Below are 27,290 nucleotides of genomic sequence, written 5' to 3' on the forward strand. Positions count from 1 at the left end.
ATATCATCCGTCTACAAATGGGCTGGCAGAGCGCTTTGTACAGACTTTTAAAAAGGCCATCAAGGCGATGGGGGAGGAAAGGTTGCCACTACAACACAAGGTGGACAATTTCCTATTCGCGTACTGTAATGCTGCACATACGGTGACCAACCAGGCCCCCGCCGTCATGTTCTTTAATAGAAGGTTAAGGTCTCGCCTCGAATTGCTCAGACCAAACATCCGGAGAGATGTGGAAAACCGAGTATTTCGTAGGGCTCCTGACAGACAGACACGGAGCTTCGAGGTGGGGCAGCAAGTGTTGGCCCGTGATTATAGAAATGAAAAGTGGCGGTCTGGTACGATAAAGGCCCGCCAGGGACCTTTGATGTACACAGTGGAGACAGGGGACGGCATAATCAGACGACATGCTGATCAACTTGTGGAGTCCAGAAACCCAACTGATTCACTACCTCAAACGTCTCAGCACATTGTTCCAGCGGAATCACGGCCCAGCTCGTCGCTACAGAAGTCTCAGGATGGCGAGGAGTTCAGCACTCCAGTGAGCTCCACGGCACAGGATGTGCCATCAGACACCGACGACTCCAGCGATGAAGTGGTGACGGAAGTACCGCCGCCTACACCAAGACCGACTAGAGAAAGACGTTATCCTAGTCGAGACAGGAGGCCTCCTCAGAGACTGAATCTATAACATGTTTCTTTTTATATATATATATATAGGTAGACAACTCTGATGTAAATATGTTATGTATGTTGTGTTACCAAATGTTATTAGCCCTAGTTATGGTGCATCTGTTGACTTAATTGCACGGGTACGTTTTAATTAAAAGGGGAGGAATGTTGTGTATGTAATATGTATGCTACTTTAACCCTATGGCCAGGGCAGCACTACTTTGTAGGGCGTAGTGATACCGTAGTGCCACTCCTGGCCATAGGGGTATAAATAGTACTGCGGGTACTGATCTCCCCTCAGTTCCCGCCTGTGGGTATGAAGTAAAGACCTAAGTTAAACCCTTCCAAGCTGTCTCTTCCTTTTTGTATCAAGTATATGCGCATACTTTACAATATACATAACACGCAAAGGAATATATACAGACATACATACTTTCAGAAGCTCCACGATAAGAAATATCTTCCTCCGCAGCCTCTGTAGCAACTGTACCCATGCTTTTTTCATGTGTAAGTTGTAATGACTGGACCTCACTGAAAGCATTAATGAAAGCGGCGAATTATACTGCGCACGCGCTGCCTGTGCAGTCGCACGCGTTCTGCCTCTGAACCCCTTCGTTCAGAGGACAGGAAATGCCAGTTTTCCCCACATGCACTGTGCATGCTGAAAACCGGCATTTCATCCAGCCAGATGCGTAAGTACCCCGACCGTACTAGCGCATTTGGAAGGGAATTATTGGGCCAACATTTTACATGTCAATAAAATAAAAAATTTAACAATTGCACGACTTGCCCCCTCGCATCTGCGACTGAGGGTCCAAGGAGGTGCATTGCGCAAGAGGTCATCATCGGACGTATCCTCACACTGTTCCCTTTGGGGAACTGTATGAAGTGGTGGAAGGATTTATGGCCGTGATTAACGCTCATTCCGTGACCGTAACCATCTTTGAACCAGCCATTAGGGTGGTTAGTCCTATGGCGGGAGGGTTTTACGGGCTCCCACAACCCATCTGAGGGGGGGGGGGCCACCAACACCCACGGACGCAAGTATCCCGCTGGATGTCCACCCAGACTTTAAAGTTGGAGCTCCGACTCCACTTGCCGGGACTGTCTGGAGTGGGGTTCAAAACCCTACTCCTTCTGGCCCAGCGGCGGGGATGCTTACTGCTACGCAAAAGGCCCACTCCGCACAAAAGGTGACACCCATACATTTCCTGCGCCTTTTCCCTCCCCGTGACTGGAGCCCTATGCTGCCATTTCACGTTGCTAATCGGATTGGGCCTTTGTCATAGCGGTAGGATCCCCGCCGCTGGGCCAGATCAGGGTAGGGTTTCGAACCCCGCTCCAGACAGTCCCGGCAAGTGGAGTCGGAGCTCCGGCTCTAAATTCTGGGTTGACATCCAGTGGGATATTTGCGTCCGTGGGTGTGGGTGGCCCCCCCCTCCTTGTATAGCTTGTGGGAGCCCGTAAAACCCTCCCGCCATAGGACTAACCGCCCTAATGGCTGGCTCAAAGATGGTTACGGTCACGGAATGAGCGTTAATCACGGCCATAAATCCTTCCACCACTTCATGCAGTTCCCCAAAGGGAACAGTGTGAAGACACGTATGGCGACGACATTACTAAATAAATAAATGGAATTTAAAAAATTCTTTTAGGGCTTTTAAAAGTCTTTAAATTGCTTTAATTCTCTTTAAAACTACTTCAGATTACTCAAAATAATGTAAACATTTAAAAAAGTTTATAAAAGTTACCAAAATCTTCAAAAAACTTCCAAAAACCTATTTAAACTGCTGCTTTGCATGTAAAAAAGCAAAGCAGCTTGACAGAAACATTGGGGGCGTGTCCAGTGAAACTGAGACCTCAAGGGGCATGTCTCACTTACACTGCACGCTCCTGGCTCCGCGCTGGCTGCACTCCTGGGCGGCGTGACGTCATACGCTGCCCGGGATTCTTCTTTCAGTTTCTGCAAGTGCAGGCGTCCCTGGAGCTGATCGGCAGGAGCGCGGGGTAAGTGCAAATACGGGGCTTGCACGTGTTGCAAGCCCCGTTCTGGAATTTCTGGCCCATAGATTGTAAAGAGTTGGGGACCTAGCACTGACCCCTGCGGAACACCACTAGTTACTGGTTGTCAATCTGAGAACAAACCATTTATCCCAACTCTCTGCTTTCTGTTAGAGAGCCAATCCTCCACCCACGCCAGAATATTACCCCCAATCCCATGATTTTTAATCTTGAGCAATAATCTTTTGTGTGGCACCTTGTCAAATGCCTTTTGGTAGTCTAAATACACTACGTCCACTGGTTCCCCTTTATCCACCCTGTATGTTACCTCCTCAAAAAACTCAAGCAAATTTGTCAAACATGACTTCCCCTTCATGAAACCATGCTGAGTTTGTCCTATTAAATTATGTTTATCCAAATGTCCCATTACTGTCTCCTTAATAATGGACTCTAACATTTTACCAACCACAGATGTTAGGCTAACAGGTCTATAGTTGCCAGCCTTCTGCCTACTACCCTTTGTAAATAAGAGTGTTACATTAGCAGTTTTCCAATCTGCCGGGACCTTTGCTGAGTCCAGTGAGTTTTGGAAAATTATTACCAATGCATCCACAATCCCTACCGTTACTTCCCTCAAGACCCTAGGATGCAAGCCATCAGGTCCAGGGGATTTATCCGCCTTGAGTCCCATTATTTTACCAAGTACCACTTCCTTAGTGATTTTAATCGTATTTAGTTCCTCCCCCACTAGAGCCCCCTGTTTGTCCAGTGTTGGGATATTCTTAGTGTCCTCTACTGTAAAGACTGATACAAAATAATTGTTCAGTGTTTTTGCCATCTCCATGTTTCCCACCATTAATTTCCCGGTCTCATCCTCTAAGGGACCAACATTTACTTTAGCCACCCTTTTTCTTTTTATATAACTATAGAAACTTTTGCTGTCTGTTTTTATATTTTTTGCTAATTTACTTTCATAATCTATCTTCCCTTTCTTAATCAATCTTTTAGTTATTTTTTGCTGTCTTTTAAAGACTTCCCAATCTTCCATCCTCCCACTAGATTTGGCTACCTTATATGCCCTTGTTTTTAGTCGGATACTATCCTTAATTACTTTACTTAGCCATGGATGGCTATCTTTTCTTTTACACCCTTTTTTCCTCAGTGGAATATATTCTTTTGGGAAGTTGTAAAATAACTCCTTAAATGTACACCACTGATCACGTACCGTCTTACCCTTTAATCTATTTTCCCAGTCCACTCTAATCAATTCCGCTCTCATACCTTCATAGTCTCCTTTATTCAAGCTCAGCACGCTTGTTTGAGATCCAACCTTCTCACCCTCCAATTGACAGAGCAAGCTCCCACAAATGGCAATGTGGTAATGACCAGATAATCTGTTTTTTAGTGATGTTGATTGAGGGATAAATGTTGGCCAGGACACCGGGGAGAACTCCCCTGCTCTTCTTCGAAGTAGTGGCCAGAGGATCTTTTACGTCCACTTGAGAGAGCAGACGGGGCCTCGGTTTAACGTCTCACCCAAAAGATGGCACCTCTGACGGTGCAGTACTCCCTCAGCACTAGCACTGGGAGTGTCAGCCTGGATTTCTGAGCTCAAGTCATAAAGGTAGACAAAGAATATTGCCCGAAAAGTCATCGACCAGGCTCACCTCAAGACCGTATAAAAAGGAGACTGAACTTCTGTTATCATCAGGAGAGAGCAAAGATGTCTACACCCAAGAACACGAAGGCGAGGAAGAATCGCTTCAATCAGCACTCCAAACCTCCCCAGAAAAACGGGACGTTCAATCCATCTCCTGAAACACATGCCGCAGTTGTGAGTGTTATCTACAACTGTTGCCCAGTGTTGCTCGTCAATCGAATAAAGTGCTCAGCAATCTCGATACCAGTTTCTCTGGTCGACATCTGCACTTAAGGTTGGAACTGGTATAAGTGGCCCAGAAATTCTGGTCGGAGGCTTCCCGCGGGTGCAAGCCCCCAACCTGCACTTAACTAGTGCGCCGGCCATTGTGCTGTGGGCCCGCGTGGGATTCCGATCCTGGGCCTGCTCCAGCTGCCGGCGCGCAGTGCTTGCGTATCCCAGGGGCGCAGTTAGCTCGATGCGTCCCCTGGGATCACGTGGGCCCTGGAGAGCCAATCAGAGCAGGGAATGCTCCATTCATAAGTTTGACAGGAAGTGCTGTCAAACTTAGAAATACTACGGGCCCTAAAACATCACTAAATCTTCAAATAATTTTTTTTAAAACATCACATTTTTAAAATAAACTATAAATTACATGAAATAACTATTTTAAATTATAATTTAAATTTTTGTAAAAAATAATTTTATTTTCTAACGGGGCTAAAAATAAACTTACCTTGCTTTAAAGTATTTAAAAATAATAAACCTGTGGAAATTATTTTTAAATTTTAATTAATTCACCACTTACCTTGTAAAAAGCAGGTCTTACGACTGCTTTTTACATGTCTAACTTCTGGAGACTTACCCTCCCAGGAAAACCTGCAAAAAGAACGTAAGTTCAATGCGCACGCGCAGCCTCACTCGCGCACGCATTCGACCACTGAACCCCTGCTTTCAGGGGAACGGAAGTGCCGGTTTTCCACGCATGCGCAGTGCATGCAGGAAACAGGCACTTCCATTGGGCTTACGGGTGAGTCCCCTAATTCTCCTAAATATAGGGATAAGCAAAATTAATAATTCTACACAGGGGATATGTAGCTTTATAAGGACAGGAGCCTCATACCATTTAATGGACAAGGATTACTCTGCTGCTAAGGTGCCTCTGTGCGCAACCTGCTGTGTCCCTTTGAAGTCGTGAGGTCTAATTGCCGAGCCTCTCTCAGTCTTTTCCGATCTTCAGGTCAGCTAAAGGTCAGACTGCCCTTATTTTCTTCAGCCATTAGTTTTATGTGCAAATCAGAAATTTGCAAGGGTGACACCTCGAGTGTGACGGACACATCTCAGTACTTGTATCTTTTCCGTCAAGCTCCTGATGGGGGGAATCTTTTGATGCATGCCCAGAAGGTTTTCTGCTGCTGTCATTTGAAGGAGCGTGCTTGTACCAAACATTAGCCATTGATTGGCACCCCATCCACCACATTAAACCTTCACTCCCTCCACCACCGGCGCACCGTGGCTGCAGTGTGTACCATCTACAAGATGCACTGTGGCAACTCGCCAAGGCTTCTTCGGCAGCACCTCCCAAACCCGTGCCCGCTACCACCTAGAAGGACAAGGACAGCAGGCGCATGAGAACACCACTACCTCCAAATTCCCCTCCAAGTCTCACACCATCCTGACTTGGAAATATATCGGCCGTTCCTTCATCGTCGCTGGGTCAAAATCCTGGAACTCCCTTCCTAACAGCACTGTGGGAGTACCTTCACCACACGGACTGCAGCAGTTCAAGAAGGCGGCTCACCAGCACCTTCTCAAGGGCAACTAGCGTTGGGCAATAAATGCTGGCATTGCCATCGACGCCCAGAACCCAGGAACAAAAAAATAAGATTTGAAATTGGTGTGAATTGCGCATCAATAAACAATGACTCGCAGGCAGATCTTAAATTTCTTCCGAAAGGAAGTTCATCTCGTTCAACACACGGCAGATGCGTCCTGTCATCGTGCCAGCGTTGGCAACATCATATCCGTTGCTCACTGATGTCTAGGTTTATGGAGAGACCTGGAAATAGCATCACCAGGGTGGAATTAGGAGGGAAGGGACAAAAATCTTCAGTAAGTTTTGTTCTTTCAAAGGGATAATTTTCTCCTGTCAACATAAGTGACATTACCAATGGATAAATGGGAAGAAATTCACAACTTGTCATTTCGGTATCCAGAGGCTGATTTGAGGCCTGCTGTGCAGTGAATGCAATGAGAACATACATTACATTGATGGACATTCAGTAATGTTCTGCTCTGCCACTGAAGTATAATGTTCTACATAAGGTGTCATGGACGTGATTTATAAACCGGTAGGAGTAAATTATTTTTTAAAGATTAATTCAGATGTAGGCCCTGAACTAACAGTGCATGTGCGCTGATCTTTAGAGCTAGGCTAAAGGGCCCAGTTGGTGGCTCAGTGTTAGAACCCTCTCTTCTGAGTCTGGAGATTGGGGGGTTTATGCCCCGCATTACGATTTGAGCAGGTAATCCAGGCTGGTGGTAAAGTGCAGTACTGAGGGAGTGCTGCGCTGTCGGAGGGGCAGCGCTGAGGGAGTGCTGCGCTGTCGGAGGTGCTGTCTTTTGAATGCATGACCAAATGAATTTAAAAGATCCCACGGCAGTATTCAAAGAAGGCCAGGGGAATGCTCACCGTGCCCTGGTCATCATGTATCCCTCAAACAATGACACTGAAACTGATTAACTGAGCATTTACTGTGTTGTGGGACTTGCTATTCCTTCAATTCTGTCCTCTTGCGTGTCCCCGATTTCCATCACTCCACCATTGACGGCCGTGCCTTCAACTGCCTGGGCCCTAAGCTCTGGAATTCCCTCCCTAAACCTCTCTGCCTCTCTCTCCTCCTTTAAGACATTCCTTAAAACCCAGCTCTTTCACATGTCCTAATATATCCTCATGTGGCTTGGTGTCAAATCTTTTGACTGTTAACGCTCCTGTGAAGTGCCGAGGGACATTTTGAAAGGACTATTACTAGTCCTAGCCCCTTTAGGGCTACCCGGATCAGGCGTATTCCTCAGACGTTCACTTTCAACTAAAGTTTGAGGTAGCCGAATCCCAAAGACACTTAATTGGGTCTAAAGGTCCAGACTATCTCTCCCTAAAGGAAAAGAACAACCTGAAAACATTACCGTCCTCCAGATAGCACTTTTAATAAGTTTAGCTAGACTGTAACTTTCCGGATATTATGAGGGTCCAGAAAACTCCTCCAGAATTCTTCAAATCCTCACCAAAGAGTGTACAGAGATTGAGTTTGCGAGTTTGATACAAAAGTATTATGTGAGACAATTCTAAAAATATATAGATTTATTAAAGAACCGACATGTATTTTATAGTTGGTGAGTCAATCGCAACATTAACAGTTCCAAAAAGAGAAAGCTTTACAATCTTATTATCAGAGATACTTATTCTCAAATCTTAACTTCACTACAGTTTTACAGTTCTCAGTTCTATTCAAGATACCCACCAAAATCAAATACAGTACCTTGATCCCCGAGATACAAAGAGTGTAGACTTACAGAGCCGCCTCTGAAGCCTGAGAATCGCTTTGCCCCTTTACAATAAGTCTATTATCCCATTTAAAAGTTCAATATTTATACTGTTTTTCAGTGGTATTTCCTTTGAAGTTTTCTGCTGATGTAAGTGAATCATCTCTAGTCATTTTTCTGCTGACTCCTGCTGTTCTTACAGTCACCTCAGCTGGTACCATCACAGACATATGTCTCTACCCCAGGTGTCCCAAGCTTACCATAAAAACAGTGTGACAGCAGGTGTTTCTATTTGATGTTATTGTTACTAAGGCCTTCTGTTTGTGCTCTTGCAATTATAACACCTTAACTAGGGTGATCTGTGCAATTCTAAGTCACCTCAGCTAGTTGTAACACAGAACCATGTCTCTCCTCCGTAGGTGTGCTAAGTTTAACACAAAAACAGTGTGGAAGCAGGTGTTTCTTTTACTTGATGTCATTTTTACGATGGCATATGTAGTAGCGCTTCTTAGTTTCCAAACAGGCAGGCCACTGAGCTGTGGGGCCTTTAACAACGAGTAGACGCGTGTCGAAATAAAACGTTCCCAAACGTAGCTTTGTCTTTTAAACTGTTTACTATAACACTTAACAAACGGAATTACAAAGCAAACGCGTATAAACGAACACGGTCAAAAACTGTACTGCTCCAAACCTCACAGCTTCTGCCTCTTTCACCACGTGCAGTTTAAACTGTGAAAAGGCTGCACCCAATGTGTGGCTTAGGGACTGTTCCATTGTGGCAAGAATGAAGGGGGTGTCGGACTATACCACTGGAGCAAGAAAATAGGGGGTTTCTTAATACAATAAGTCGTTCAGGTAAATTAACTGTATTATGCCATTTAGCCACTAATTTAAAGTATTTTCTTAAGCTTTTATGGCTCTTACATTCCGGCCCCTAATTGACTAGGCACATGAAGCATATCAATTACTCAAACATTAAGAGTCATAAACTAATGAGTTCAACATATTTACAATATAAATGTCCACTTTTTTCGTTCAGGAACCTTTCACGCTACTTCTTGTAGCAGGCAGAGCTTTGTGATCGGTCTTTCCAGGGTCGTGTAACCATCTGCAAACAATGCATTCAGAGAGTATTTTTCTTATTACGGAATTAGCTCCTGGAATCCAGTATCTTTGTCTTAGCTTCACAAGCACGTGATTCCTCCCACTGTGTCCAATACTCTGGTGTATATGCTGAAGAATGAGAGTAGCAACCCAGAGGTCCTTTAGAAAGGATAGCAGGATGCTTGGCCTCCTCTGGCATAGCAGATTTGTTTAGTCTCCCTCCCACCCTCAGTACTCCACCTTGCAGTGTAGGGTCCAGCTTGTAGATATGACTACCTTTCTTGATTGGAGTATTTCGCTGTAGAGCTTCGATTTCTTCTGGGTATCTTTGTCTTTGACTGAAGCAAACTATCTCCTTCTCAGCCTTGGCCAAATCCTCCACGGTCAATGAATTCTTGCTCAATGTGGTCTTGTGCTGATGCATATACTGCTGTAGAAGCATTCTCTGCTTATCAGGGTTACTTTCAGACTGACTGATAGTGGCTCGGTACTCTTTTCTCTTACCGCTCAGGTGTAGCAGGAACTCTTTCAACCTTAGAAACCATGCAACTGCTTTCCTCAACTGGTGCCATCCTGAGAAATGGTTAACAAGCTTGTTCACTGTGTCAAAGTTCTCTTTCGTAGTTATGAGATTTACTGTGACTGATCTCTTGACTTCGACGTCGTCTTCAGTAATCTGACTTGGCATATCTGGTCTTTCTGGCCATGATCTCTCTGTTTCCAGCAGATAACTTGGGCCTTGTATCCAAGTTTCACTCCTCATGAAGTTTTCAGCCTTCAATCCCCGTGAGGCTTGATCTGCTGGGTTTAATGAGGTGTTTACATACCTCCATTGAGATGGTTGTGTAGCTTCTCTAATGGATGAGATTCTGTTTGCTACGAAGGTCTTGAAGCGTATCTTCTCATTCTCTATATACTTCAGCACCGTCGTGCTATCCGTCCAGAAGACAGATTCTTCTAATGGGAGCTGTAACTCTTTACGCATCACCTGGTCAACTTTTACTGCAACAACCGCTGCCGTCAATTCCAGTCTCGGGATGGTGACCTGCTTCAGCGGAGCCACCCTGGGTTTTCCCATGAGGAAGGCACAATGTTTCTGGCCCTGTTGATTTGTCAGCAAGAGGTAGGTAGCCGTCCTCACTGGCGTCCGAGAAATGATGTAGTTGAGCCGTCTTTGTAACTCCAAAACTCGCGGGCTTGATGCATCTACTGACGTTGAAGCTAGAAAGTTGTTGCAAATCTGTCAGCCATCTGTGCCATCTCTGAGCTTGACCTTCTGGGATATCTTCATCCCATCCTCTCTTGTCTCTACACAGCTCTCGTAGCATCAGCTCCACCGGCAGAATGAGTGGTGCCAGGAATCCGAGAGGGTCGTAGATGGAACTGACCACGGAGAGAATCCCTCATCTTGTGGATGGTCTTTCGTTCACCATTATCCTGAAGTTGAACGTGTCTGACTCGATGCACCATTGTACACCAAGAGCTCTCTCGATAGGAAGGACATCGTGGCTCAGGTCCAGATCTTTGACTTCAGTGGCTCTTTCCTTTTCTGGGATAGAAGCTAGAACTGCTCTGCTGTTGCTTATCCACTTAGTCAGATGGAATCCTCCATTCGAGCACAGAGTTCTAAGGTCTCTTGACAGTGCGATGGCATCGTCTTCTGTTGACACGGACTTCAGACAGTCATCGACATAAAAGTTTCTGAAGATTGTCTCCACAGCCTCGGATGGTGCTTTGCCCTTGCCATCTTCTGCAGTTTTTCTGAGAGCGTAGCTTGCACAGCTGGGAGATGATGTGGCTCCAAACAGGTGTATGGCCATTCTACGTTCCACCATCGCTTCACTAACGTCGCCATCTGGCCACCAAAGGAAGCGCAGAAGATCAGCATCTTCGTCAGGGATTCTGACTTGGTAGAACATTGATTCTATGTCTGCCATCATGGCAACGAGCTCTTGTCTAAACCTAGTCAAGACGCCAATGAGGGTATTAGTAAGATCAGGACCTTGAAGCAGCTGGTCATTCAGTGAAGTTCCTCTGAATGAGGCGGCGCAGTCAAACACTACACGGATCTTTTTCTTCTTTGGGTGATACACCCCGTGATGAGGAATGTACCAGACCCTTCCATCGTCTCTGTTCAACTGTTTTTCGGGCACTTTTACAGCATAGCCTTTCGCTATGATGTTTCTCATGAAGTCTTTGTAGTCTTCGTGAAAGTCGGGGTTCTTGTTCAGCTTTCTCTTTAGACTGATGGCGCGTTGCTCTGCTATGCAGCGATTGTTCGGCATCTTCGCGGTCTGTCTTCTCAGTGGCAAACCAATGTGATAGTGGCCATCAATGAACTGTGTAGACCTTGTCATCAAACCCATGAACTGATGGTCTTCTTGTGACATCTCTGTCTTTTCCTCACAGCTGCGTTCTGGGAAGTCTGCGTTGAACTGCTGTATCAACAGCTCTTCAATGCTTGCGATAGAGATGCGATTAACTGTGACGTTTTGTCGTTCCTCCTTGTTCGACTTGTGGCCATCATCTCTCCTTACCGGTCCATTGATTATCCATCCAAGGGCTGTCCTGACGGCGTAGGGTCCGTCATCCTTGCTGTTTATCACCTGCCATGGCTCCATAGTTTTGTAGGCATTGGTTCCAATTAATAGGCCAATTTCTGCTTCAATGTATGGGAGACGCACCTTTTCTAGGTAGGGCCATCTATCCACATCCTTCTGCAGGGCTAGGTTCCCTATTCTAACAGGAATCTCGCTCTGTGTGAAAACATTAGGCAGGTCTATGAAGTCCTTCTCTTCAAGTCCACGCACTTCTAGGTCTGACAGGATATAACTTTGCATTGACTTCTCATGACCCATGGTGCGTAATAGGATTTCTGTTCTTCTGCCTCTAACGTTCAGCTGTCGCATGAATGATTCTGTGCAGAACGTTGCTGAACTACCTGGATCCATGAAGGCGTAGGTCTCCACAACCTTCTCACTCCTCTTAGACTTGGTCCTTACTGGTACGATGGCAAGAATACAGTCACTGTCACCGGCCCCAGTGAGTCCACAAGTCTCTGGTTCTAGCGACAGCAGAGCACTTGAAACAACCTTCTCGTCGGTATTGTTTTCTTCACTCTTCTTAGAGACTTGTTCTTCTTTATGGATATGCAGCAGACTGGGATGTTTCCGAGTGCACTCTCTGCATGTTGTTCTTTGCTTACAATTTCTACTCAGGTGCCCCTGAGAGAGACATCCAAAACATAGGCCGTTGTACTTCAGGAATTCGATTCTGTCCTTATGTGGCTGTGCGTTGATGTCGCTGCAGAAATCCAATGTATGATTCTTCTGGCAGAATAAGCATGGCTTCTGAAAGGCATTAGCAGGCGTCACTGTGCTGCTCTTTTTGGGAGATGAGTTCTGGGGCCTTTCTTCCTCGGCCTGAGTGACGATAGTTGCAAAGCTGCTTCCCCTGGAACCACCTTTCCTGAGAGTCTTTGATTCAGCAGGCTTGGCTTTCACTCTTCCATCGGTGGTCGGGCTGACATCCTGGATGTTTCCAAACAATGGGTCCCTAGCAATTTTAGCCTGTTTGTCTATGAAATTCACTAAGTCTGCAAACCTGGCTCTACTTTTCCGTCTCTCCATTATCTCAAAGGCTGTTCTTCTCCATCGTTCTCTCATCCTGTAAGGAAGCTTAGAGATGACGATTCTCATAGTCGTAGGATTGTCCATCTCTTCCATGAATTCAACATCCTCCATGGTGTTGCGACATCCTATGAGGAAGAGAACATATGCGTTCAATGCCTCTCCGTCTTCCGATCTGATCTGTGGCCACTTGGTAGCCTTTTCGATATATGCAGTGGCTATCTTCAGCTCGTTACCATAGTGCTCCTGCAGCAACTTCCTGGCTTCTATGTATCCCCGGTCCGGTCTCATGTGTTCACAGCTTCTGACCAGGTCTTGTGGTTTACCACTGGTGTACTGTCCCAGGTAGTACAACTTATCACTGCTGCTCTCTGTCTTGGAGTCAATGGCTTGTTCAAAGGATCTGATGAAGGGCTTATACTTGAGTGGGTCACCTTGGAACACTGGTATGTCTCTTTGAGGGAGTCGAAACAGATTCTGTTGTTTTACAAGCATCTCTGTAATTTCGTTCTGACGTTGCATCACTCGGTATACGCTTCTCCCTGTGTCTTCAGGCCTCTGGTGGTCATCAGCAGGGTCTAGTCTAGACTGTCTGATGTCTGGGGTAGCATCACGTGCTCCTGTTAGTGGAGAGGCCACTCTTCCACGCTGTAATGCCGGGGAATTGCTTTCGGGCTCTGTTGTAACTCTTGAAGGTGCCCTGGATCCAACTCTATGTGGCAACGTTGACTGGCAGTGGCTCCCGCCGTCCCGTGAGCCTTCATAATCTTCGTACGCACTCAACCTGGCATCTGAGACCTCGATAGCTGTTTTCATCTCCAGCCGTTCTTTCTTTGCCTGCACCTGGGCCCGCTGGGCCTGCACTTGGGCCTGTTGGGCCTGCACTTGGGCCTGCAGTTGGGCCTCTTCCCGTTCAAGAGCTTGCTTCTCATCTAAAGATGCTGCGCGCGCCATCAACGCCGCCCGTTCAGCCTCCGCTCTCATGCGTCGCGCCGAGCTTGTGGTAGAAGCGACTGACCTGCGTCCAGAAACAGAGCTACCTTCTTTTCGATTTTTGCTCGGTCTGGCGGAAGTCTCTGAAATGCTATCGTCTGGTCCAACTTCATCGTCAACCTTATCTTTCTCTGCTGTATCAGCATCTTGACGAATTTTTAACATCCACTGCTCCGTGGCCTTGATATAGTCCTTAATGCTGGTTGATTTAGGATCAAACCAGTCGTGCTGATCAGTGTTTCCCTCTTCTTCAGACAGAAGTGCTAATACATCTTCATTGAGTATATTAAATTCTTCATGCAGCTTGGAGAAATCGTAGTACATCATGTCTTCAGCTTTCTTAATATTAGCATTATCTTCCATGAGACGATCAATTATCTTCATTTTTCCAGTTATCTGAACTAATTTAGCTTTCCTTGCACCTATGCTTCTATGTAACTTCTCTTCCCTTGCCTTTGGGGTGAGCTTTATTTCCCTCTTTTGGCCAGCAATCCTTCTGGCTGGGGGAAGCTCCTGGCTCCTTAAGGCCTCGGCCATTTTACCCGCAGCTCTTATTTAGCTTCTCAACAGAATGAACAAAGCAAGTAACAGTCACTGTACCTTCGCTTTCTTAAATTGTCGTCTGGCTCCGTGACCATTCATGTATACGTTCGCCGACGATTCCGTCCCTTCCTTCTTAGGGAGCTAGTTTTTGACTAATGTAGTGGCGCTTCTTAGTTTCCAAACAGGCAGGCCACTGAGCTGTGGGGCCTTTAACAACGAGTAGACGCGTGTCGAAATAAAACGTTCCCAAACGTAGCTTTGTCTTTTAAACTGTTTACTATAACACTTAACAAACGGAATTACAAAGCAAACACGTATAAACGAACACGGTCAAAAACTGTACTGCTCCAAACCTCACAGCTTCTGCCTCTTTCACCACGTGCAGTTTAAACTGTGAAAAGGCTGCACCCAATGTGTGGCTTAGGGACTGTTCCATTGTGGCAAGAATGAAGGGGGTGTCGGACTATACCACTGGAGCAAGAAAATAGGGTGTTTCTTAATACAATAAGTCGTTCAGGTAAATTAACTGTATTATGCCATTTAGCCACTAATTTAAAGTATTTTCTTAAGCTTTTATGGCTCTTACAGCATATGTTTCTTAATTATATGTGCCTCTTTACTAAGTGTAACATAGAACACCTTAACCAGGATACACCATTGTCTTCTTTCCAAAGATCCAGACCGTCAGGAGCCTCCAACCTTCTGTTTCAATAAGGTCATTGATTCAGTGTCAACAACTTATCTTATCTCTATTACCTGAATTACTGTAACAGCTCCTTCAGTTCGGTTTCTAGGTTTCCCGACCCAGTTTGTCATGTTTTAATAAAGCCAGAATTCTTTCCTAGAATGCTGTATTTTTTTGAATAGGTTATATGGCTTATTCCTTCACAATTTTACTATGTTAAAGGTGCTATATAAATGCAAGTTCTTGTTGCTGTGTGCATATTTATTATTATTAGTAAAAAAACAATACTAGCCAGATTAATGGGGGTAAAAGTCAATAAATCCCAAGGACCGGATGACCTACATCCTAGGGTTTTGAAAGAGGTGGCCATTAGAAGAGTGGATGCATTGGTTGTCATCTTCCAAAATTCTATAGATTCTGGAATGGTTGCTGTAGATTGGAGGATAACAAATGTAACCCTGCTATTTAAGAAAGGAGGGAGAGAGAAAATGGGGAACTACAGACCTGTTAGCCTCACACCAGTAGTTGGGAAAATGCTGGAATCTATTATAAAGGGTGCAATAACTGGGCACTTAGAAACTAATAGTGAGATTGGGCAGAGTCAACATGGATTTATGAAAGGGAAATCCTGTTTGACAAACCTACTGGCGTTCTTTGAGGATGTAACTAGTGGAGTAGAGAAAGGGGAACCGGTAGATGTGGTGTATCTGGATTTTCGGAAGGCCTTCGATAAGGTCCCACACAAGAGGTTGGTGAACAAAATTGGGCACATGGAATTGGGGGTAATATATTAGCATGGATTGAGAATTGGTTAACAGACAGAAAACAAAGAGTAGGGATAAACGGATCTTTTTCAGGATGACAGGTTGTGACTAGTGGGGTACCGCAAGGATCGGTGCTTGGGCCCCAGCTATTCACAATCTATATCAATGATTTGGATGAGGGGACTAAATGTAAGATTTCCAAATTTGCTGATGACACAAAGCTAGGTGGCAGTGTCAGTTGTGAAGAGGATGTGAAGCGGTTTCCAGGGGATCTCGACAGGCTCAGTGAGTGAGTGAGAACATGGCAGATGGAATATAATGTGGATAAATGTGAAGTTATCCACTTTGGTAGAAAAAACAGAAAGGCAGAGTATTTCCTAAATGGTGAAAGGTTGGGGAATGCAAATGCTCAAAGGGACCTGAGGAGGAATTTCTTTACCCAGAGAGTGGTGAACCTGTGGAATTCTCTGTCACACAGGGCAGTTGAGGCCAATTCATTAAATATATTCAAGAAGGAGTTCGATATATTTCTTGAGGCTAAAGGGACCAAGGGATATGGGGAGAAAGAATTTGGATGATCAGCCATGATCTCATTCAATGGTGGAGCAGGCTCGAGGGGCCGAATGGCCTACTCCTGCTCGTAACTTCTATGTTTCTATGTTTCTATGAGTCACTGAAAGTGAAAGTGCAGGTGCAGCAAGCCATTAGGAAGGCAAATGGTATGCTTCCCTTCATTACAAGAGGATTTGAGTACATGAGTAAAGAAGTCTTACTCCAATTTACAGGGCCTTGGTGAGACCACACCTGGAATACTGTGTACAATTTTGGTTTCCTTACCTAAGGAAGGATATACTTGCCATAGAGGGAGTGCAACGAAGGTTCATGAGATTGAATCCTGGGATGGCGGGACTGTCGTATGAGAAGAGATTGAGTAAACTAGGCCTGTATTCTCTTGAATTCAGAAGAATGAGAGGGGATCTCATTGAAGGATACAAAATTATTACAGGGCTTGATAGGGTGGATGCTGGGAGAATGTTTCCCTTGGCTGGGGAGTCTAGAGCCAGGGGCCACAGCCTCAGGATAAAGGGTAGGCCATTCAGGACTGAGATGAGAAGAAATTTCTTCACACAGAGGGTGGTGAATCTTTGGAATTCTCTACCCCAGCGGACTGTGGAGGCTCAGTCATTGGGTGTATTCAAAACAGAAGTCGATAGATTTCTGACTAGTAAGGGCATCAAGGGATATGGAGATAGGGCCGGTAAATGGAGTTGAGGTCGATGATCAGCCATGATCTCATTGAGTGGCGGAGCAGGCTCGAAGGGCCGAATGGCCGACTCCTGCTCCTATTTCTTATATACTTATGTTCTTATTGGCTGCAGCGTTTGTCTGCATAACAAGAGTGACTACAGTTCAAAAGTGATTCAATGGCTGTAAAGTGCTTTGTGAGGTCGTGAGGATGTGAAAAGTGATATGTGAAATGCTTCTTTCTTTCTTTCTTTCTTTCTTCCCTCTTTCTCTGGAGCGGTAAAGCTCCCCAGACTATTTTTGAAGTGTGTTAACTGGCAATGATCGCAGTTCAAACCCTCGGGCTGATGTTCAACTGCTGCCTGCCCGTATCTCACCTGAAACACGTAAACATAAATTTTAAAGAGGGAGAGAACAATTTAAATCTCAATTCATGCCCTGCAAAAACTGTAGATTGAATGGCAACCACATCTACAAATCATGTAACGGCTGCTTTGTAATGATGGTTCAGTCTTTGCATTGTGCTTTTTCTTTTGAGTGAAGCTTCTCAATACAGGGACAGAAATAAAAGAAAAAGAAAAGACTTGCATTTCTATAGCGCCTTACACAACCTCCGGCCATCCCAAAGCACTTTACAGCCAATGAAGTAGTTTCTTTCACGTTTAGTCACTGTTGTAATGTTGGCAATTTGCGCACAGCAAGCTCCCTCAAACAGCAATGAGATAATAGCCAGATAATCTGCTTTTAGGATTTGGTTGAGGGATAAATATTGGCCAGCATGCCGGGGAGAACTCCCCTGCTCCTTCAGCCCCACATCCCACCCGAGATATCTGCGCTCCTCTAATTCTGGCCAGTTGAGCTTCCCTGATTATAATCGCTCAACCATCGGTGGCCGTGCCTTCAGTTGCCTGGGCCCTAAGCTCTGGAATTCCCTCCCTAAATCTCTCTGCGTCGCTACCTCTCTTTCTTCCTTTAAGACGCTCCTTAAAACCTACCTCTGACTAAGCTTTTGGTCACCTGCCCTAATTTCTTATGTGGCCTGGTGTCAAATTTTTGTATTATGATGCTCCTGTGAAACACCTTGGGACATATTACTACGTTAAAGGCGCTATGTAAATACAAGTACAGGAAACTCTTTTTTATCCGGCACCGATGGGACTGGCGTGGTGCTGGTTGATCAAAAAGTCCGGATTACAGAGAGGTATACTTACCAAGGCACGAAAGCCCCGTACACGGCCATAGGTGCAGGAGCCCCGGTTACATGGCACTTGTGCAGGAGCCCCGGTTACACGGCCACAGATCCAGGAGTCCCGATTACACGGCCACAGATCCAGGAGTCCCGGTTACACGGCCACAGATCCAGGAGTCCCGGTTACACGGCCACAGATCCAAGAGTCTCGGTTACATGGCCACAGATCCAGGAGTCCCGGTTACACAGCCACAGATCCAGGAGTCCCGGTTACACGGCCACAGATCCAAGAGTCCCGGTTACACAGCCACAGATCCAGGAGTCCCGGTTACACGGCCACAGATCCAGGAGTCCCAGTTACACGGCCACAGATCCAGGAGTCCCGGTTACACGGCCACAGATCCAGGAGTCCCGGTTACACAGCCACAGATCCAAAAGTCCCTCTTGCACGGCCACAGGTGCAGGAGTCCCGGTTACACGGCCACTAATATGGAGTAAAACTAACCTGAACCTACTCCTGAATTTTGCCGGTTAAGAGAGATTTCCGTATATTTAGGTGTCGGTTAAAAAAGAGTTTCCTGTAGTTGTTGCTCTACTTCAGATAGTGCCACCTGAGAGGGCAGTCGGAACTTCGGTATCATGCGAGAAACGGCACCTCCGACAGTGCAGCGCTCTCTCAGCACTGCACTGGGAATGCCAGCCTAGAATCTTTGTGCTGAAGTCTCATGAAGTGGAACTTGAACCCACAACTTTCAGAGTCGTAGAGAGGGTTGAGATTTCCCGCTCCACAAGCACCCACAGTAATCTTTGCATTTTTAGAATCACTCGCTTTAATTAATTTGGGGAACTTTACAAGGCAATTAGTTCCAGCCAACAATGTTTTGCGTGCACCTATTTTTAGGGCATGAGCTGTGCCGTTTGTTCCCATGGATGCTGCTTTATTTGCTGACTCCATTAGGCAGTGATCAGTAAATCTAAAAGAGCCATTGATTGGTGGAAGAGATCATTCATTTGTGTCCATTAGGGGTTAATGACTGGCCTCTGGGAAATGCCTTTCAGTCTGCGGAATACGACAGCTCCAGAGATTCTGTGAGCTAAGTCAGCAGCCTGTTCTGTGGCGATAAAGACATCAGCTGACTTATTAACTCTCCTGTGATTCTATGATAAATATGATTGTAAAGGGATTCAATAAAGATAGTTTGAAGATATGAAGGTTTGTCATATATATTGTAAAGTCACAGCAGTCTTAGTTATTCTACGACTACATTTAATACGCAAAAATATATTGATCTGTCAGCAGACAGAGCGAGCACACTGATTCTGGTTTTATTGCCACTCTGCTCCCAACATAAAACATGATATTTTTCCAGCAGGACCTCACACTCAGAAAGCACTCTGATACCTCACTCGAATGTCAATCCTTCACCTGTGAACCTAAGCAGTGAGTGATGCTTGTCTCTAGAGGCATTGTGGTAGACTTGATCCGACCCTCAACCAGTGATCTCACTCACACACACTCACACTTACACACAAACACTCACACTCACACACACACACTCACACTCACACACACTCACACACACTCACACACACACACTTATACACACACACACTCACACGCTCACACACACACTCACACACACTCACACACTCACACACACTCACACACTCACTCACTCTCACATACACACACTCACAGTTACACACACACTCACAATCACACACACACACACACACAACCAATTACAAACACACACTCACATAAACACACTTACACACACACACACACACACATAAATACATATACACACGCACTTACAAACACACACACTTAAACATACATGCACTCACACACACACACACACACATAAATACATACACTTACACACACACACACACACACACACACACACACATCCTCTTAGGCAGTCTCTCGGAACCGAGGATGACTTGCTTCCACATTAAAAATGAGTTCTCAGGTGACTGATGAGTCCAATGCAGGACCTACAGTCTCTGTCACAGGTGGGGCAGACGGTGGTTGAAGGGGCGGGTGGGTGGGGTGCTTGGGTTGACGTGCGCTCCTTGTGCTGCTTGCGCTTGGCTTCCGCTTGCTCCTGGCTAAGAAACTCAAAGTGTTCGGCGCCTTCCCGCTCCCCACTGGAGTGGATTTACAGAACTAACGGGAAACTGTTCAACCTCCGTCGCCCCCAGTCCAGATCCAAGGTCGTCCCATCCTTTATTGTCGAATTACAGTATGCAGACAACGCTTGCGTCTGCGCTCACTCGGAGGTCGAACTCCAAACTGTAAAGTCTGTGGGTTGTTTAGTTAATTAATACACAGACTACCAGAGTAACTTAAAACAGGACTTTACTATTCGAAGGTCGGGGCGAATCTGCCCAATAAATCCTGACACAACACTTATATACTGGTGTGGTCACCGTCGGTATTACAGTATACAGAAGCCAAACAAAGTAGTGCCACACCTAAAATAGTTCTCTTAAAGGTGAACGGTTACATACAATAGTTCTCTTAAAGGTAGACGGGTACATACACTACAATCCTCCCTTTTTAGCTTACAACATACTTATTCCCCATTAAACATAACATATAATCAACTTCATGTAAAACAATTCACAGATATAGTCTCTGCGGGAAACAGTTCACAGATTCAGTCTCTGGTCTTGACTCGGTCCGAACAACATCTCTGTGGTGTAGCCGGTTCACATTTCTAGCGTGACTCATCCAATAGTCTTTCCCTTGGCTTAACAGCTTGAACTTCCGTCCTGCTGAACCAGCAGTGCTGACTTTTACAAACAGCTGGACTGCCTTGGTAATTTTTCCTACTTTCCAACTGATTTGGCCCCCTTCGTAGGGCCCACGTGCATGATCTGATAGAAGTGATAATGACTTCGATGGTTATCGTCTTCTGCTTCGTCTTTTTCTTTTCTGCTTCTTGGAGATTCTCGGGGCTCCCTTATCCGCTGCCAGCTGTAGCGCCACCATCTCCCTATGTTCCTTAGACTTTAAGTGTTTCATCCTGATTTCTGCACTTTGGGAGTTTTCATCACAAGCTGGGCAGACCAAGTCATCGTAATATTCCGTGTCACTCAACAGGTCATGGTAATATTCGGTGTCGTCCTGAGCTAGTCTAGCGAGAGGGCCTGCTACTTCTTCCTTACACAACTGGACGTTAGCCGACTGTTGTTCCCTCCCTAGACATCTTTCCTGAAGAGACTTCTTCATGCGTTCATATTCATCCCGCTCTTCCTGGGTTTCCTGCCAATCCTTCACTAATGACCTCATTTGTGATTCCAATACTTCCCCTTCCATCGGGGATTGATTGATCGGGCTATTCAATCCTTCTACTGGAGCAGCTGTTTCAACATTCTGTAGTTCACATTGACGTGATTCAGCGTACTTTCGGCAGCCCCGTAAAATCTGTGTTACAACCTCAACTATTCCCCAAACTTTTGAGAGCTCCGAACCCCTTCCCTTTGAAGATTGAAGCTCATGTTCAAATGGTTCCCATTGCAGAGTCTTGTCTCTCAGCATATGAAGGAGTTGGCTGACCGTTAACTCTTCCACGGGGACCCTGTGGATCAGAGTCTTCTCCATTTCATCCACCTTTTCCTCCAATGCTTTCACCTTTTTTTCCTCTTGTACTTTGGCTTTAAGCGCTCGGAGAAGTTGCGCCTTGATGCTCTCTAGCTCATGTTCAGGGGCCATTCTTACAGTCTCTGTGTTTCTTACAGTTGCCTTTTCTTTCACTGAAAGAATTCCCAGTTGAATCTGTTCTTCAAGTTGTTGAACCTCGGTCATTGCCGCCTCATATTTGTCTTGGGTTTCCTTCAATATTTTTATGAGTTCTTGGACATCTTGACTTTCATGTTCTGCCATGTCTTTCACCTCTAATTTCTCATCTATGGATGGAACTTCTACCGATGAGTCTGTCTTGGCCTTGAGCTCATCAAGAATTTCCTGCAGCCTTTGGACTTCTTGCTCATGTTCAACCTTTAGTTGCTCATATGCTTCCACTGAAACTAGCTTTTCGAAGGTTGCCGAGTTAACCCCCTCCAGGATTGTAGCCTGGGCCTGTTCATACTGTTCCTTCAACTTCTCAAACTCTGCTTGTAAGGAGTCGTAGAGAAGAACTGGAATAAAATCCTGGCTTCCTGAAGATTCCTCTTCATTTGCTTCTTTCTGCAAATATTCTAACTCCTGAACATCATAAAGGAGATGTGATCGGTGATTGGTCACGATGGCTCTATGGTCGCTCTCTGCTTGAGCTAGCTGCTTCTGTTGTCTTTCCAGATTCTCCCATTCGGTGTCATAGAACTTTCTCATTGTTTTCATCTCTTGTACGAGACGGTAACTCAATTGTTCTAATTGTTGTCGTAATTTGAAATAAAGTTGAGTCCGAGCTCGGTGTTCTTCCGTCATGGATATGTCCTTAAACTGAACAGACTCAGAATTCTCTGTCAAACTATGTTGTCGTTGTTCGGTGGAGATCTGTTCTGAAACTTTGTTCTTCTCTGGAGCATAAGCCTTTCTGCATGCCTTCGTTTTTCCAACCTTAGTCGGCAAGTCCATTTTAGCCTTGTCTTTCACATTTGGGTTGGTCTTATCGTCATCCGATTCAGAATCTGAGCTGATTGTCTGCACCGAGTCCTCACTCGTTATGGCTTTTAGATAGTGCCATTCCATGTCTATTTTCTTGATCCACTTCCATCCTAGAAGTGGTGGTCCTCCCTCAGGTAGTACGTATAAGTTCATTCTTGGGTGTTCTTTACCCCTATCTCTCACCTTGACTCTTATCTTTCCCATGGGGTATATTTTATGCCCCGTGTATGTCTGCAATACGAACTTGGTATCTCTTAAGGGTATATGTGGGAATAGCTGGTGGTAATCCCTTCGATTTATGACTGATAGAGCTGATCCAGTGTCCAACTCCATTTTCACTTGGACTCCAGCTATTTTTAGCATGACCCAGATAGTTTGTACGTCAGCTTCCTTACTCACATTGTGAATTCTCAGACTACCCAGCTCCTGGCCGTTTGGGTCTGAGTCCGAATTCTGTTCGTCTGAACTCTTCTCAGCCACCTTGTGTACCTTGTTGTACTTTTCTTGTGATGGCTTCCTTTGGTTGTTGGTCCTTTGGTTGTTGGTCTTCTTCCCTGACCGGCATACCTTAGCTATGTGACCCAGTTTGCCACATTTCCTCCATTCCTGGTTCTTAAACCAGCATTGGTTCTGGTCGTGTGTTGTCTTCCCACAACGATAACATTTTGTTGTTGTCGAGGTAATTTGATCCACACTGAGTGCCGCTGTCTTTAGCTGCATTTCCGCAGTTCCCTTCGCTGCGGCTTCGTGCGATGCTACAATAAGGACAGCCCTGTCAAGTGTAAGGTCGTTCTCTTTGAGTAGTCGCTTTTGCGTTCCTTCCTTTGCCAATCTGCACACGAACTTGTCTCGCAATGCCTCTGTCAGATTCCCTCCAAACTGGCAGTATTTCGCTAGTCTACGCAGTTCGACCAAGTATTCCGCGTTGCTTTCATCTTTCTGTTGCGTTCTCGCATAGAATTTGAATCGTTCCACCAACATCAACGGTGTGGGGTTCAAGTGATCCTTCAGAACAGCCACAATATCATCGAAAGTCTGATCCGCCGGTTTAGCTGGTGATAGTAGATGCTTCAAGAGCCCGTATGTCTTCGCGCCCATCGAGTTTAGCAAGGTTATAGCTTTGTCATCTTCTTCTATTTTATTGGCCTCACAATAGATCTCCATGCGTTCCACATACGTGGCCCAGTCTTCTACCTCGGAATTAAAATCGTTGATGTTACCACGCTTTGGCATCTTCCTCTCTTCCTGATAAACACCACGAATTAGTTCTTTAAAATTTTTTTTTTTTTCAAGATGGCGGTTCCCGCGAAAATGGTGGTTTCCCGCGCTTATCTTCTCTCCCCGCCCACTTCAATGGCGGTTTCCCGCTTCTGTCTTCTTCCCCGCCTAATGGCGGCTTCCCGCGTTTCTTCCCTAGCGGGAGGGGTACACTTTCCCCACGGGCGACGGCCGCTGGTTTTCAGGTTCACAGCCTGCGCGTCGGCTTCAGCGCTTTCCCTTTTCTCGGCAGGGCAATCGGCGCTGGGTACACCCCGTTGACGGAGAACAGTTTCAGCCGCTGGACTGGCTCTCGCTCAGTCTCCCTTGGTCGGCTCTGCCTCTCCCGCTCGCTCGGCTCCCAATCGTGCCTCCCAGCCCTCTCGCAGTCTGGTGCTTCCCTCCCCGGCTGCGGCTGAGTTTATCTCTTCCCGCGCCTATGTTCCCGGTCGCAGCGCTTCGTGGCTTCGGTCACTGCCCGGCCTTTTTCGCCGGTCGCGGTCTAGCTGTCTCACGACGCCGTTGCGTCCCCCAGCCTGTCTGTACCGCGGCTTCCTTGCTCCACGCTGCCCCAGTCTCAGCGCCTCTGGACCCGACTTCTGTCCGACTCCTTTCCCCCTCGACCGTGGTCGAGTGCACCGCCCTTATCCTCCGGTTATTCTTTTTACTTTCCCTTACTCACAGTCACCGTGGCCGCCTTGCTTCTCGTGCTGATCGGCTCACTCCTCACCGTGGCAGAAGGGACAGTCAGTGCCTGTTGCTGATGGAAGTCTTTGTCTCTAAATTCTTCCTCCTTTCCAGCTCTGCAGACTCGAGTTTTCTCCCAGCAGAATGACGAGGGCGGTTGCCTCTTCTCGACGCTCGTTAACTGCTTCGGAAGTATTGTTGCCGCAGGGTACGATCGGACTCGTCGCCACTGTAAAGTCTGTGGGTTGTTTAGTTAATTAATACACAGACTACCAGAGTAACTTAAAACAGGACTTTACTATTCGAAGGTCAGGGCGAATCTGCCCAATAAATCCTGACACAACACTAATATACTGCTGTGGTCACCGTCGGTATTACAGTATACAGAAGCCAAACAAAGTAGTGCCACACCTAAAATAGTTCTCTTAAAGGTGAACGGTTACATACAATAGTTCTCTTAAAGGTAGACGGGTACATACACTACACAAACCATCGTCAACACCTTCACCGAAGCGTACAAGAGCATGGGCCTTACACTAAACATCCGTAAGACAAAGGCCCTCTACCAACCTGCCCCTGCCACACAGTACTGCCCCCCCGATTATCAAAATCCACGACAAGGCCTTGGACAACGTGGACCACTTTCCATACCTCGGGCGCCTACTGTCAACAAGGGCAGACATCGATGACACACACATAAATACATATACACACACACTTACAAACACACACACACTTAAACATACAGCACTCACACGCGCACACACTCACAAGCACACATGCATGCACTCACACAATCTCACACAAACACACAGACACATAATTACACACACACAAAGTCAGACACATCTCACAAAACCACGCACATACACATTCACACACACACATGAATACATACACACACACTCACACAAAGTCACACACATACTCACAAACATACACGCACTCACACACACTGAGCAGCAATCAAGAGCTGAAACACTGGCTCCTCTGCCAGCCTGGTTCAGATTGGCGAAGATTATGGATCGAACCTGGGAATATGCTGGTCTGTATGATTGAGTGCCGTGGTACACAGCGTACTTATCAGCTAGCCAGTCCCCAACACTACTCCCTGTTCCCAATAGGAAATCTACCATGTCTCATTCCTCGTTCCTTACTGAGCTGCGTGAGGCACTATCCAGTCTCTCAGTAAAATTTCAGGGAGCTCCAGAATATATTTGCTTATTTCTTCTTCTCCCCCCTCCCCCCCCCCAAATGTCCTGTAAAGAGTAAATTTTACAAGTAAGAGCTCCCAGCGTGAGCCTCGTGTGACGGGAAAGCAGCTCGGTCAGTCAGATGCAAAGAGCAGCATCCCTGGAACTTCCAATTGTTAATTTTAATGAGCATAAAATTAGGAGTGAAGAGATCGCAAAGTATCTGAAGAATGGACTCAGTCGGGAATATTTTGTGGACTTTTGGGGATTTTTCTGAGGGTATTTTTCCTGTTATGGGATCGCCCTGTGCAGATACATGAAAGACTGGTTTGTTAAAACTCCAGAGAATGCATGGCAGTTGGCTATGACAAAAGAACTGTCAGTCATCCAGAATGTATGGGTTCGCCCGGCAGTCCTGGAAAAAGGAAGGGGGCCATTGAACTTGATTAGAAAAACCACTCTAATATGCAAAGCACTTCTCACCTCCATCTCAGAAGAGAAGCAGAACAATGAACCCACTGGCCTCAGCCAGCCGAAAGGGAGCCAGTTTTTTTTCCCAACACAAAGACCGAAAGATATGTCCCAGACTTAGGGCCATTAATCCAATACTCATGGGTCCGATGATGACCCATCACTGATTAAGAACCGGAGTGCTTAGAAACAATAGGATTTTAAAGATAGGGACTACTATAAAGATAGACTCTTTTCCACCACACACTACCTCTCGCTCCCTGCTCCAACAAGATCGAACTAACAAGAAGTACCAGAGAAGCCGACGAGCAGAGCGATCGAAACTGACTGCGTGTGGGGGTAAGCATAGTTTCTCAGAAGTGACGTTTTTGGGCTATTCCGAGGGTGGGAGCTTCGTTTGGTTCAGCCAGGTGAAGGGGTTTATGCGACTGGGTAATTCGTTGGTAGGGGTGGAGTTAGAGTCCACCATAGCAACAAGGGAATTACTGCTTGTTATAGTCCCCAGTTTTGTACTGTATGTATGTTGATTGTAATCTGGATTTTATTCTCCACAGGGATTGTGATTTCGTTCAGTAGTGCATGTTTTAGCCAGTGTATGTTAGACCAAATAAATACAAGTTTGATTTTTCACCGAAGCATTCCTGTCCATGACTTATTTCATTTACACTCTGAATAATAATTCCCGGGTATAGAACTTTCGTAAGGCGGGGGCGATTCGAACCGTCCGTCTAGCAATTGGGCTAGGATCAAAAACCGCTTACAGGAGGCTCCATGATCGGGGCTGTTAATTCCCGTGGCTTTTGCTGAAGATCTTAAGCTGCATTCCATGTGTCCCAAGTGCTTAGTGGACTAACTTTGGGAACATTGGAACAGGAGGAGGCCATTCAGCCCCTCGAGCCTGTTCCACCATTCAATTAGATCATGGCTGATCTGTATGTTATCTGCATTTACCCACCTTGCTTCCGTAACCCTCAATACCCTTACCCAACAATCATCTATCGATCTCAGTTTTGACATTTTCAATTGACCCCTGGCTTCAACAGCTTCTTGAGGGAGA

This window comes from Somniosus microcephalus, chromosome 1 (assembly GCF_052327205.1).
Source record: "Somniosus microcephalus isolate GS21.2 chromosome 1, FLI_Smic_1.0, whole genome shotgun sequence".
Taxonomy (NCBI): Eukaryota; Metazoa; Chordata; class Chondrichthyes; order Squaliformes; family Somniosidae; genus Somniosus; species Somniosus microcephalus.